General features: G+C 39.1%; 1 long non-coding RNA gene across 3 annotated transcripts in view; it reads left to right on the top strand.

Annotated features, from left to right (window-relative positions):
* The window catches only part of LOC115292866, a 56,357-nt gene extending 43,803 nt beyond the window's left edge, over window positions 1-12,554 (top strand). For 2 of the 3 annotated variants that reach the window (XR_003909183.1, XR_003909181.1), the window contains exons 3-4: window positions 4,357-4,416; window positions 12,301-12,554. This is a non-coding gene — a long non-coding RNA (uncharacterized LOC115292866). Of the gene's footprint in view, window positions 1-4,356; window positions 4,417-11,844; window positions 11,936-12,300 lie in introns of all 3 variants that reach the window. The other variant, XR_003909182.1, reaches the window with a different exon arrangement.
* Window positions 12,555-13,002: the final 448 nt, after the last annotated feature.

Here is a 13,002-nt window from a genome sequence, read left to right as displayed (position 1 = left end):
CGGAGTCCCACAAACCATTCTGCCCCATAGTAATATTGTTACCTGGGTGGTCAAGACTTTGTTTATTCTTTCCCCCTTTCTTTTTAAAAAACATTTATTCATTTTGGGGTGAGCAGAAGCAGGGAAGAGGCAGAGAGAGGGGGACAGAGAATCCAAAGTGGGCTCTGTGCTGACAGACTGACAGCAGTGAGCCTGATGTGGTGCTCGAACCTACCAATCGTGAGATCATGACCTGAGCCAAAGTCGAATGCTCAACCAGCTGAGCCAAACAGGTGCCCCTCTTTTCCCCTTTCTTATGTAGTTAGCTGCTTTTCTGTTTGTTCCTACATCAGCTTCATGCCCTCAATTAGCTATGCAAGATTTGGGATGTCTTTTCTTATCCTTAGACTTCATTTTCTCTTAAAATTATAGATACATTATCTTTAAAATCTTCATCAGCTCAGAAATTCTGTAGTTTCTTATCTCTGCTTCCATGTTTTAATGTGTGTAACTCTGGTCTTAATTTTTAAGCTAATCTTGCTACTTAACTCTCATTTGAGATAAATGTCACAAGCAGAGATGGGAGAAATGGTATCTTGGTGTTTTAAGTACAGGAATTAGGAGCTCATGAGTTACAATGAACCTTGAGTTATTTGGTGGTGATCTTAACTTTATATCATTTTGCCTCAGATCACTCCTGTACAAAAGTCAGACAATATTTGGAGGTCAAAGAGAGGATCCTGGGGGTGTATAATCATGAATGCTATACAAATCATACAAGGTCAAGGGCAGCATTTATGATTAACAATGACATGAAAGCCACCCTTGGAATTATATTGCCTCTTGTTAAGGGTAAAACATAGTGAGATGTTTTATCAGAAGTCTGTGTGTGCTTGTACTGAGAATCCTGACTCAAACTCCATCATAAATTAAAAGCAAGGAATACTATTTATTCTAGGGTCCTTTGTAAACCCAAATATAGTCATCACTTTGTCTCATTAAAATATTATATGTCCTAAGAACACTCATATGTTACTCTGCGTTAGCATTGCCATCCAACTCTTCATTGTCTTTAAAACCTGGAGAAATTTCCACTTAAAAAATTATATAGATTAATTGTAAGATTTGAATGAGAAAAATAATTTTCAGATGAGAAGGAAAATGATGTCATTACTTGACTTTTTGCTCCATTATTGCCTTTTTAAAAAACCCATTGTTTTCATTGTATAATGATGGAATATTAGAGAATAATTAATGTAGTTTAGAAAATTTTACAAACATTAAGAAAAGTTGAGACAGTTATTTTGACTAATGTCTGTATCTAATCATAAATTGAGATCCTGAGAGGAAATCATATAAACATTAAGACAAGTTGAGACAGTTATTTTGAATGATGTCTACACTTAATTGTAAATTAAAATACTGAAAAGAAATGTAAACATGGGTTCTTTCTTTAATGTAAAACGTTACAGGCTGCTCGATGGTCAGAAAAACCACAGGTTCACTACCAAGTAAGTTGTAGTGATTGTCCCGATCAGTGGTTCGATTTTAAACCATTTGAATCTGTGCTATGTGTTTACCAGGCTAGTGTTTAAAAACCTTCATAAATATGCATTGCCAGGATATAAAGCTATTAGAGAAAGTCTTGTCAACTTTCATGCACTTTTATGTCAGATTGTTTTTCTTTTTCACACAAAGGATGCATGGCGGACTCAAAGCTCAGAACAGTTCAATAGCAGTTATGTGATACCATGACAAGTTCTATCTAAGCTGGTTTAAAAATATTCCTCAGGGAATGTTTCAAAGAATGGCACACGGTGACAACTGGAAGGAAACTGCTTTATTAATAGTTGGCAATTCCTACCAATTCCAGTCATGTTGCATAGCCTCTGCTCAGCCCAGTCATCTGTTAGAGTTCACATCCATCTCTAAAACAGCTGCTTACATATTGTGTAGGTATTAAGGACTATTCTTGTGCAAGCTAGGTTTTACCTTACATAAAATAAATTTATATTAAGCAAACAGAAGCCATGTGAAATATAAAACATGAACCTCTCTGATTAAGACTTACCATTCCCTTTGGGGCACGTGGGTGGCTCAGTTGGTTAAGCTTCCGACTTCCGACCAGGTTATGATCTCACTGTTCCTGAGTTCCAGCCCCACAACCAGCTCTGTGTTGTCAGCACCGATGTTTCCCTTTCCCTCTCTCTCTGCCCCTCCCCTGCTCCCACATGCTCTTTCTGCGCCCCCCCCTCCAAATAAATAAACATGAGGGTGCCTGGGTGGCTCAGTCACTTAAGCATCCAACTTCAGCTCAGGTCTTGAGATCATGAGTTTGAGCCCCATGTTGGGCTCTTTGCTGACAGCTCAGAGACTAGAGACTACTTTGGATTCTGTGTCTCCTTTCCCTGCCCCTCCCCGGCTCACACTCTGTCTGTCTGTTTCTCTCAAAAATAAGCGTTAAAAAATAAGATAAATAAATAAACAAATAAAAGACTTAGCCCACCCTTTGAGCAAGATGTAAATAAGGTGGCTCCACCTCAGGGTCTTTTCAGTAACCCTCCAGGTGAGAGAGGATTTTCAGCTCCCACTGTCGCTTCTCTGCCTCATTCCCATTTTTCACTTTCCCCTCTTCTTAACCTTTGTTCTGTTTGCATTCCCACTGACCCTGCTTCTCCTTCCTCTGTTGTTTCCCCGTCTCTCTTTTCCTCTGTGTACTTTTTCTCTCTGCTTGCATTTACGTTCTTCCCTCCATACTTTCAATCTCCCTTTGTCTCCTTTCCAGTGTTGAAATCATTACGGACGAATAGAGCCAGGTAAACGGGAACTGCAAGGACACCATCCGATGTCAACCACAGAAATTTTTTATTTGTGATTCTTTTCGTTGTTTATACTGGCAATTACAAGAAATCCAATGTTAACTTCTTAAAGCTATGCCTTAAATTGAGCAGTATTTATACGAAACCACTACATGTGAAAGGCAGAGTGGAATTAAAAAGCTTTTTTTGAACACCGATATTATTTCATTTACTAATGTTCACTGCTGGCTATTTAGATTTAGCCTATTAAGTAAAAAACCAAACAATGAACTCATTTAAGGATAAGTAGGACATAATTCACGAATAAGCAAATTATACTTTCTTGCTACAGTGTATTAACAGGAAGCTTTTAAAGTAGCAACACCTCAGATCTATAACAAAATTGTTTCCTTTGAAACAAAACAAATGCAGAAAAACAAGTCAGGAGGTCATGCTATACAAACCCGCCCCGGGGTCCATCTGGTCTAACAGCCTCCGCTCATCCCGAGAAGGGACTGCAGGCCTGCAAATGTGAGCTGTCTGAACACTGAGAAAGCAATCGGTTATACTCTGTTTACACTAGTCCTTAGGAAGCAAATATTCAAATAAAACTATTCTGATATCAGCCTCTGTATCTCCATGTGAGCTAAAGGACACCAAGTTTTTACAGCTCATGAAATACTTAGCTCTGTACTCTTTTCCCCTCAGAATCGCAACATTAATATCTAAGCAAAGGTAAACACTAAAAATGTGAAATTAAAAAAAATGATTGTTGAGTCGCAGGACATGATTTTGAAATAAGAAAAAGAAAATGTGATGTGATTTTCATAACAATGTAACCAAAACATTTATTTCAAATCTATGAATTCTGCTGATAATACACACCCACATTTTTCTGATCCCTGACAAGGTCTTCCTTGGAAAATTCTCAGGAAGATACTCAGCGAATCAATGGCACATTGCTAAATCATCACTATTAAATATATTCTTCTTTACTGGTAGAACTATGGTTCGTGAGCTATTGCATTAAAACTACTGCAGGAAATGGCCTTATCAATATTAAATAATGCACTTGTCTACTCAAAATAAGCTCGTAACATTTTTCAGATCTGGATTAAAATAAATATCTAGTTTATTTTGATATTAACCTATACTATTTTGGGCTAGCCTAAACCATTCTTTTTTGTCTGACGTTCTTCAATCAAATTGATATAGGACACTTCCAAAAAGAAACATTGTTTATATGGAAGTAATTTAAAGAGCACCGAAAAGTTCCAAAACTAAGGAGCATCATCTGTTACCCATGTTCTTCTATTATTAACCTTTTCCCCAGTTTGCATTGTTACTTATGCACACTCTGTCTCTGTAGATGTGCATATATGTATATAGATATATGTGCATGTATTTTTTTCTGAATCATTTGAGATTCAGTGGCATATACTCTGGCCCTTTTACCCCTAAATATATGGTGTGTATTTTCTAAGAATAGGGATAGTCTCTTACTTATATGGTACAGTTAAAACTTGAGTAAATGCATTGATAAACTTGTATTTAATATGCATTCTCATTTTGTCTACAGATCCAGTAATGTCCCTGGCTCACTCCCCAACCTGCCTCCCCATAGGAAGCCCTGTCTAGGGTAAGGTATTGCCTCTTGTGGTTGTGTCTCTTTAATTTCCTTTAACCTGGAACGTTTTTATAGCCATTCTATGTCTTTTATGACAAAAGTTCCAGGTTTTTGGTTTGCTTGATGTTTCCTAGTACTTAGAATGAGATTGTGCATTCCTGGCTGGAATATTACCTGAGTGATACTGGACCTTCTTAGTGTGTGACCTGGAAGCAAGTACTGTTGGACAGCTCCACATTAATGCCGATTTTCCCCACCCAGTCACCTGTTGTTCTGTGTCACTACTGCATAGTTAGTATTTTTGTTTCTCTTGTAACTAATAAGCAATCTGTAGGAAGCACATTAAGATCATGCAAGTATTTTCTGCCTGCCCCTCGTCAAACTTTCTCCTAGATTTAGCATCCCTTTACAATTTTTGCCTGGATTGATTTTCGCCGTGGTGGTTGCCAAATGTGCAAAACTCCTGTAGTCCACGTTTACCGGTTGGCACTTGACATGCTACCATAAATAAGATCCCTCCTTTCTCCCTCTTTAAGTATTTATTAGTGGTGAGGATTTATGGATTCCTTTTTTCTCTCAGTGTTTATAATTCATCACTGCCTTTAGGCATTTTGTGTTCAAATTGTCCCAGAGTTGGCCAGTGGAACCCCTTCAAACGGACTCCCCAGTCTTTATGACTTGGTTTATTTTTGTGAGAACTTCCTTATCAGAAGTTCCAAGCCTATCTTTTCTCAGCCCCAGTACTGGCCTTTTTGACTTCTGAAAAACCCAACTATTTCTTGGTAGTGGGGAATGGTGTTTAAAATGGAATATCTGGGTAGCTCAGCTGGTTAAGGATCCAGCTTTGGCTCAGGTCATGATCTTGCGGTCCATGGGTTCTAGCCCTGTGTCGGGCTCTGTGCTGAGGCTTGGAGCCTGAAGCCTGCTTCAGATTCTGGGTCTCCTTCTCTCTCTCCCCCTTCCCCACTCACACTCTGTCTCTGTCTCTCTCCCTCTCTCTCAAAAATAAATAAACATTAAAAAAATTAAAATGGAATACCTGGGTGGTAGTATGTGCATTGATACTGAGGTATATTTGTTTCCATGACCTTTCAGCAGACAAAGCTAATAAATATCGGTATGTGTGTATACATGTACAAACACATACTTACACATGCATAGCATGTGTATATGTATGTGCATAAACACGCAGGTATATATGCATAGACACGTTTTTTTTTTTAAATCATGGGTTCACTTGTTCCTCCAAGTCCAATCTATCACCAAAGGGTTTTTTCTCACTTTCCTCTATTTTCTGTTTGTACATTTCTTCTTTCATAGTGGGCACCTGGCTCCCAACAATATTGACACATTTATTCCTTTATTGCTGTAGTTTATCCAAGATAGTTTCAGAAGTACCTAGCCCATACCAGTGCAATAAACAAGACTACAAAAATAGAGCTTAGATTGTGTGTGCAGTTTTACCCCACTCCACAAATTACATGAGACTGGAGACATAGATTTGAAGTCAAATATTTTGCTCGTATGTTTCTTAGATTACATTTTTGCCTTTCCGTTTTACTATGAATATGGTATTCACTTGAAAAATAATTGGATTCATTATTCTGGCTTGCTTTCAGATTTAGATTTTTAAAAATTTCCCTTCCCATCTTTGTTCAGTGAATTTTATTTAATTTTTTGAATGTCTAGAACCGTAACATGCTTCCGAAATTCAAAACTATATGAAAAGATAGAGTCAGAAGAATCACTCTCTCCTACATCTTCTACCTTACCCTTCCCACCCCTGTTTTGTGTTCTTACTCTTCCTGTGTTTCTTTGATAAAGATAGCACATAAATGTATGTTGATTTCCCCTTCTTTTTTTTCTCTGTCTATCTACCCATCTCTTTATCCGTCTATCTACTTCATTGTATTTTACTTAAAATTGTTTTTCTTTGCTTAACAATAGCTCCTGGAAATATATTTGTATCAGTTCATAGACATCATTCTCTTTCTTTTTACAAGTTCATGGTACTCAAGTGTGATAATAAACAATCTTCTGCATGCTGTCTCTGATATTTTGCAATTACAAATAATGCTACAATGATTAAACGTGTGTGTGTATTTTCATGTTATTGGAGGTATAATCTTCAGGATGGATTTCTAGAAGGGGGGGTTGCATACGTAGTTTTGCGAAATATTGCCAGGCATCTCCACATGGGAGTTCTCTATGCTGCCTTTCCACTAGCTCTGTAGGAACGTACCTGCTTCTCCACAGCCTCACCAGCCAATGGAGTATGTGTTCAAGTTTTCAATGTTTGCCAGTCTGACATAGTGAGAAATAGCATCTCACTATGGTTTTAATGTGCATTTTACTTATTGTAAGTAGTATTGTACATCTTCCCTATTAACGGCTACTTCTGTATCCTAACATTTTTTTTCTATGTCTTTATCTATATTTCTTTAGGATTTATGGCCTTTTTCCTCTCAGTTTTTAAAAAAATTTTTAATGTTTGTTTATTTTTTTAGAGACACAGAGGCAGCATGAGTGGGGGAGGGGCAGAGAGAGAGGGAGACACAGAATCAGAAGCAGGCTCCAGGCTCTGAGCTGTCAGTATAAAGCCTAATGCAGGCTCAAACCCATGAACTGTGGTATCTTGACCTGAGCTGAAGTCAGACCCTTAACCAACTGAACCACCCAGGCGCCCCCTTTTCTGCTCAGTTTTAATGGATCCTTTATATAGTAGGTTTATTAGCTCCTTATCAATGTAATATATGGTAATTGTTTTCTCCTGGTTTATTGTTTGTCTTTTGAGTTATTTATGGTTGTTTTTTATTGGCCATGCAAACATTTTTTATTTTTATATAGTCAAGTTTATCAGGCTTCTCTTACTGTATCTAAATTTTTAGTCATAGAAGACTCTCCCTCCACCCAGGCTAAAGAAGAGTTCATGAGGGGTGCCTGGGTGGCTCAGGTCATGATCTCATGGTCCATGGGTTTGAGCCCCACGTCAGTCTCTCTGCTGTCTGCACGAAACCCACTTGGGATACTCTGTCTTCCTTTTTCTCTGCCTCTCTCCCATTTATTCTCTCTCTCTCTCAAAAATAAATAAATAAAAATTTATATATAATAAAAGAGGATTTCACTTTTCCTTCCTCTAGTATTTATCTAATTTTATTTCTTATATTAAGGTCTAGGATACATTTGGAGTGTATGCTTGGGTATAGTTTGTGGAATTAATCTAATTTTATCTTTATTCCCCCCAAATGATCATTCAGTTATCTCAACACTATTTATTGAAAAGACTAACTTTGCCTCAGTGATCTAAGATGCTGCTGTGACCCTGTATTAGATTCCTGCCCTTTCCTGGGCATATTTCTGAACTCTGGTTTATGTTGCTGGTATCCTTGCCCAGAACTTGGCACCAGCACTGCCCTGTTTTAATTATCAATGCTTTGCCGAAAGCTTTAATAGTTGAAAGAGCAGTCCTTCCTAAAACTCTTCCCTTTCAGTGTTTTCTAGCTGTTTTTCCATGTTTTTCCCCCACTATGTGACTTTAGGATCAATTTGTCTAGCTCCATAAAGAGCTTATTGGTATTTTAACTGAAATCCCATTAAATTGATCAATTCACTTAGAGCGGGTTATTGAGGATGTTGAGGTGGTCTCAGAACAAGGGATGTCTCTTGTTTGCTCATATCCTGTAGGCCAGCCCACCCTCCCCTTCAAAAAAAGGTTTTACTGTAACAAAATCAGTGTATGTACATTGTATAAAATTAGAAAATGCAGAGAAGCCCAAAATGAAATTTGAAAAAGATAGTGTTCTATGGCCCATTCATTATCATTATTAAATTTAGTGTATAGTTTTCCTATATTTTATCTAGGAGATCATCCTGTCCATGTTGGCTTGTTAGTTGCCTTTTTCAGCTAAAAATCTCCAACTTTTCATGTCCAAACACCTATGGACATCTTATCTAACATTGTGTTTGTATTATAACTTCCACAAGAGGACAGCCGATTCCTCATTTTTTTAAATGTTCATTTATTTTTGAGAGAAAGAGAGAGAGAATGAGCAGGGGAGAGGCAGAGAGAGAGAGAGATAGACAGACAGACAGAATCCAAAGCAGGCTCCAGGCTCTGAGCTGTCAGCACAGAGCCCAATGGGAGGCTTGAACTTAAGAACTGCAAGATTATGACCTGGGCTGAAGTTGGGGACATTCAACTGACTGAGCCACCCACATGCCTCTGGACAGCCTATTGCTAAACAAAGTGAATAATGATGTTAGGTACCCTTTAATTTTTTTCTGCTATCTTTTGATCTAAAACATATACAATGGCTTGACAGTGCTGCACCTGCTTAAGATTCCCCCTCTCTCTCTGCCCCTCCCCTGTGCACTCTCTCTCTCTTGCTCTCTCTCTCAAAATAAATAAATAAACTTAAAAAATTAAAAAAATAAAATTAAAAATAAAATATATGATGAAATAAATAACAAAGTTAAATGACTGTGAGAAAAGGAAAGTAACACTGAATATCTTCTAGATGCCACATACTTCACAAAGTGTTTTTTAATTCTCAAAACAATCATGATATTATTGATTTTGCTTTTTTCATGTTGGGGAGGGGAGTACACTTTCAAAGAACTTATCTTACTTCCCTAAGAATAATTAATGAATAGCAAGAGCAGGACTCAGGCCCCACTCTGTGGGCCATCAATGTACACTTTCTTTAAGTTCACTACATGTTTTTTAAAATTATTTAATACTTATTTATTTTAGGGAGGAGGGGAGGGGCAGAGAGAGAGGGAGACATAGAATCCGAAGCAGGCTCCAGGCTCCAAGCTGTCAGCACAGAACCTGATGTGGGGTTCGAACTCACGAACCATGAGATCATGACCTGAGCCGAAGTTGGGTGCTTGACTGATGAGCCACCCAGGTAACTCAGTTCACTACTTGTTAAAAACAACATTGCATCACTCTTACTATATCAAAGGTTTACACAGTATACATTGTCTCATTTGACTTTTAGAGGTACCTGTGAAATTATTAAGACATGGGCTATTTTGACACCAGTTTTGCAGATAAGGAACTGAGGCTCAAGAGAGGGTAAGTGACCCAAGATTGTGGTTAATAAGCCTCAGAGGTGGTTCTGGAGCATGTGACCACTAACCCTGCTCTTTTTAGGATATCATCCTCAGTCTAAAAATTCGAAGGAAAACAATTATGCCTCTTTCTATCAATCTTAGGCATGGATGACTTGAAAATGAATTCTTTGTGGGAGAATACCAGTGCACTCCACATTTGCCCCATGTTGGCTGGAAGCCTTCCTTTGTTCAGTGTGAGTCAGAGGGTAGGAGGCACTTGCCTGATTATGGTCACTTTTGTGCCTATTGTCAGTAGCTATTTTACCAGCAAAATGTAAGAACTGGGCTTCAATCAGTGGATCGCCACATTTTCTGTACGCTGGAATCACCATGAAGCTTAAAAAAATACAGACATCTGGGTAATCCTCCCCCCCCCCCGCCCCCACCCCAGAGATGATTATTTAATTGGTCCAGGGTATGACCTAGTCTTCAGAATCTTAAAAAACTACCCATGATGCTAATGTGCACCCAAGGTTGAAAACCCCTTGCCTAGATGATTTTTAAGGTACCTTTGATGTTAATATTCTGTGATTCTGAGATATCTTGTACTCTAGTATTTAAGAGTAGTACAAACTCTGAAATGAGCTGAAATTACAACAGTTGGATCTTAGGTAAATCACTGACTCTCTTTAATCTTTAATTTCTTAAGGATTTCTTTAATCTTAATTTTATCTATGAAATAGGCACAGGTATGTGGCACATAATGTCACAGAGTTAATGGGCACAGTTATTTCCTAGTTTTTGTAAAGAAAATATATGATCATATTATCAAAGCACTTAACCTGTAGACCTGCAGATAGTTAGTGCCCAAAGAATGTTACCTATTATTTTCTATCTGACCTCCTGGGTTTTCCTTGAAATACTGACTTCTAAAAGAAGGAGAGTGAATCCCATATTAGAGGCTAAATCGTGGGATTTTATCTGGGCTGTGATATACCTGGCTCCAGGCTACATTGTCTTAACAGAGCCTTGAACCACAGATGGTGGGCAAGAGAAAGTACCCATGGGGAGAAGCTGCAGAGAGAGAGAGCTGACTGGAGGGGACTGACGGGAAAAGTGGGGGATGGAAAATCTAATAAGATCCGCTTTGGATATTGGTGTGTACGTACCCCTGGGAGTGTAAGAATGTATGTCTCTTTACGTGAAATTTCTCCATGTGTCAGGAAACAGAAGATGATGAGAGGGGGGAAAAAAAAAGAAATTAAGGAACTGAAGAAAAGAAATACATGAGAACACAGGGAAATACCCCCACCCCCCACCTGCTTTCTCCTTTCCTTTACCACCCACGGAATCTTTGCTCATTTTTGTGCACTCCTGTGTATGTATTTTATCTTGGCTACTGTTGGAAGAATGAGAGAAAAATATGGACTTTTAAAAGCTTGGGATAGCTTTGAAATCACAGATGTTGTGTAATCACACTCCCCTCCTGCCTCTTCCCTCCCTCCCTCCCTCCCTCCCTCCTTCCTTCCTTCCTTCCTTCCTCCTTCCCTCCCTCCCTCCTCTAACATTAATAAAGAGCCAGACTCACTTAGTACTCAGTAAATTCTTGTTGAATTAACACATTAGACGTTGGGCATACAGGAACTTTTGCCCAAAAAATTAAAAGAGAGGGCTTGCATCCTTGAGAAGCTCACAATTTCTATATTTGGGGAGGGCTGCACCCATTGGATTGACATTATAATGGAGCCATTTTCTTTTTTTCATTAATAATTTTTTTAATGTTTGTTTATTTTTGAGAGACAGGTTGCAAGCAGGGGAGGGGCAGAGAGAGAAGGAGACACAGAATGTGAAGCAGGCTCCAGGCTCTGAGCTGTTAGCAGGGAGCCTGATTGTGGGGCTCCAACCCAGGAACCGTGAGATCATGACATGAGCTGAAGATAGATGCTCACCTGGCTGAGTCCCCCAGGAGCCCCTGGACTCATTTTCTTCACTTCAGTTTGTTACAGTAGTTGGCCCACTTTGCTGTGCGTCTCAGTCACCTGGTGGGTTTCTTGAAACACCATTGCTAGGCTCCTCTGCAATTTCTGCTTCAGTACGACTGATGTGGGACCCAGTAATCTGCACTTCTCAGAAGTTCCCAGATCCTCATTTTCCCTCCTAATTGTTATCAGAGGAAATGGCATAACACAGGCTGCTTCAGGAAGCATTCTTGCCCGGTGGTGGTGGTGTAGCGGGCATGGCTGGATGCATCTAGTCTCTGTGAAATCAGGCTGGGCCGAGGGGTAAGTGTAGAGATGAGTCAGACCTTTTCTCTTCTTCAGAGCTACCATGCTCTGCCGGCTCAAACGGTGCAATGAACACTGACTCTCTTTTGCATAACAGGTCACCTCTCCTGCATTTAATGGAAATGTCTTCACATTTTTCAATCTGGAGCAGTGGTGAATATAGTTTTTGAGTGGATCTGTTTCCACAGGTACTTGGAGGAAGATATTGTGGGTTTAGTAGGATAACCACTTACCACGTTTAGCCTCCTTTTAAAAACAGCATTCCCTAAGAAGGTGTTAATTTGGTAGTGGCGGAGAACCAGTTCTTTATAAGAGCCCAAGGTGCCTACGTGCAGGTGACCTAGAAGTCTGTCTCATGTCCAGATTGGTCTTGAAGCTCTGTGGTTTCCCCTGGAATTTTCCATGCATCCTTTAAACTTGTCATAGTCAACCCAGAACCTATTATCTTTCCTTCCAAAGTCTCCCCTGTACCTCTGTTTTCTATTTTGGTGACAATCACTGCTATCTAACAAGTTTCACAAGCTGGAATCCTTCTGCATCCTTCAATTTCTAGGTCATGCAGAATCTTACTGGATAAGGTCGCTGTGCCCTGCTCTCTCTTCCCTCAGCCGTGGTCTCAGCGAGGCCCTCACTCATCTGAGTCATCGTGATGGCCGCCCAGCTGGTGCCTCAGTTGGTCCCACTCTGCACCCATCTCCCCACCCCTCCAAGCTTCGAAAGTACTCTTTTAAAAATGCATGCCTTTGTTCCACATGGCTTCCAGAATAGAATTAAAATTTCTCAGCCAAGAACAAGGCCCGTCAAGAATTTGCCTTTGCTTGCCTCTGTGCTCACCACTTTCCGTTTGTATCACTCACTCTAGTCATGTAGAACCAACTGGAGGTCACTGAGGCATTATTGTGTTTTAAATATTAATACAGAAAACATTTATTTTGATGGCGTTTCAAAACAGAAGAATTGCAAGATTAGAACAAAGACCTCCCATACATTCTTCACCTAAATTCACCAATTGTTAACATTTTAACACATTTGCTTATCATTCTTTCTACCATCTATCTCTAATCTACCTGTTTTTTGAACTGTTTGAGAGTAAATCATAGACTTTATACTCCTTTTATCCAAGTATGTATTTCCTAAATACAAAGTCATTCACTTACACAAACACGAGCAGTTAGCAAATTCAAGAAATTTAACATCAATAAAATAGCATTACCTAATTTATAGACCTCATTCAAATTTCACCAATTAAAAAAAA

This window comes from Suricata suricatta, chromosome 5 (genome assembly GCF_006229205.1).
Source record: "Suricata suricatta isolate VVHF042 chromosome 5, meerkat_22Aug2017_6uvM2_HiC, whole genome shotgun sequence".
NCBI classification, from domain to species: Eukaryota; Metazoa; Chordata; class Mammalia; order Carnivora; family Herpestidae; genus Suricata; species Suricata suricatta.
Note: the sequence above shows the minus strand (reverse complement) of the source record. Positions and strands in the feature narration are given on the sequence as shown.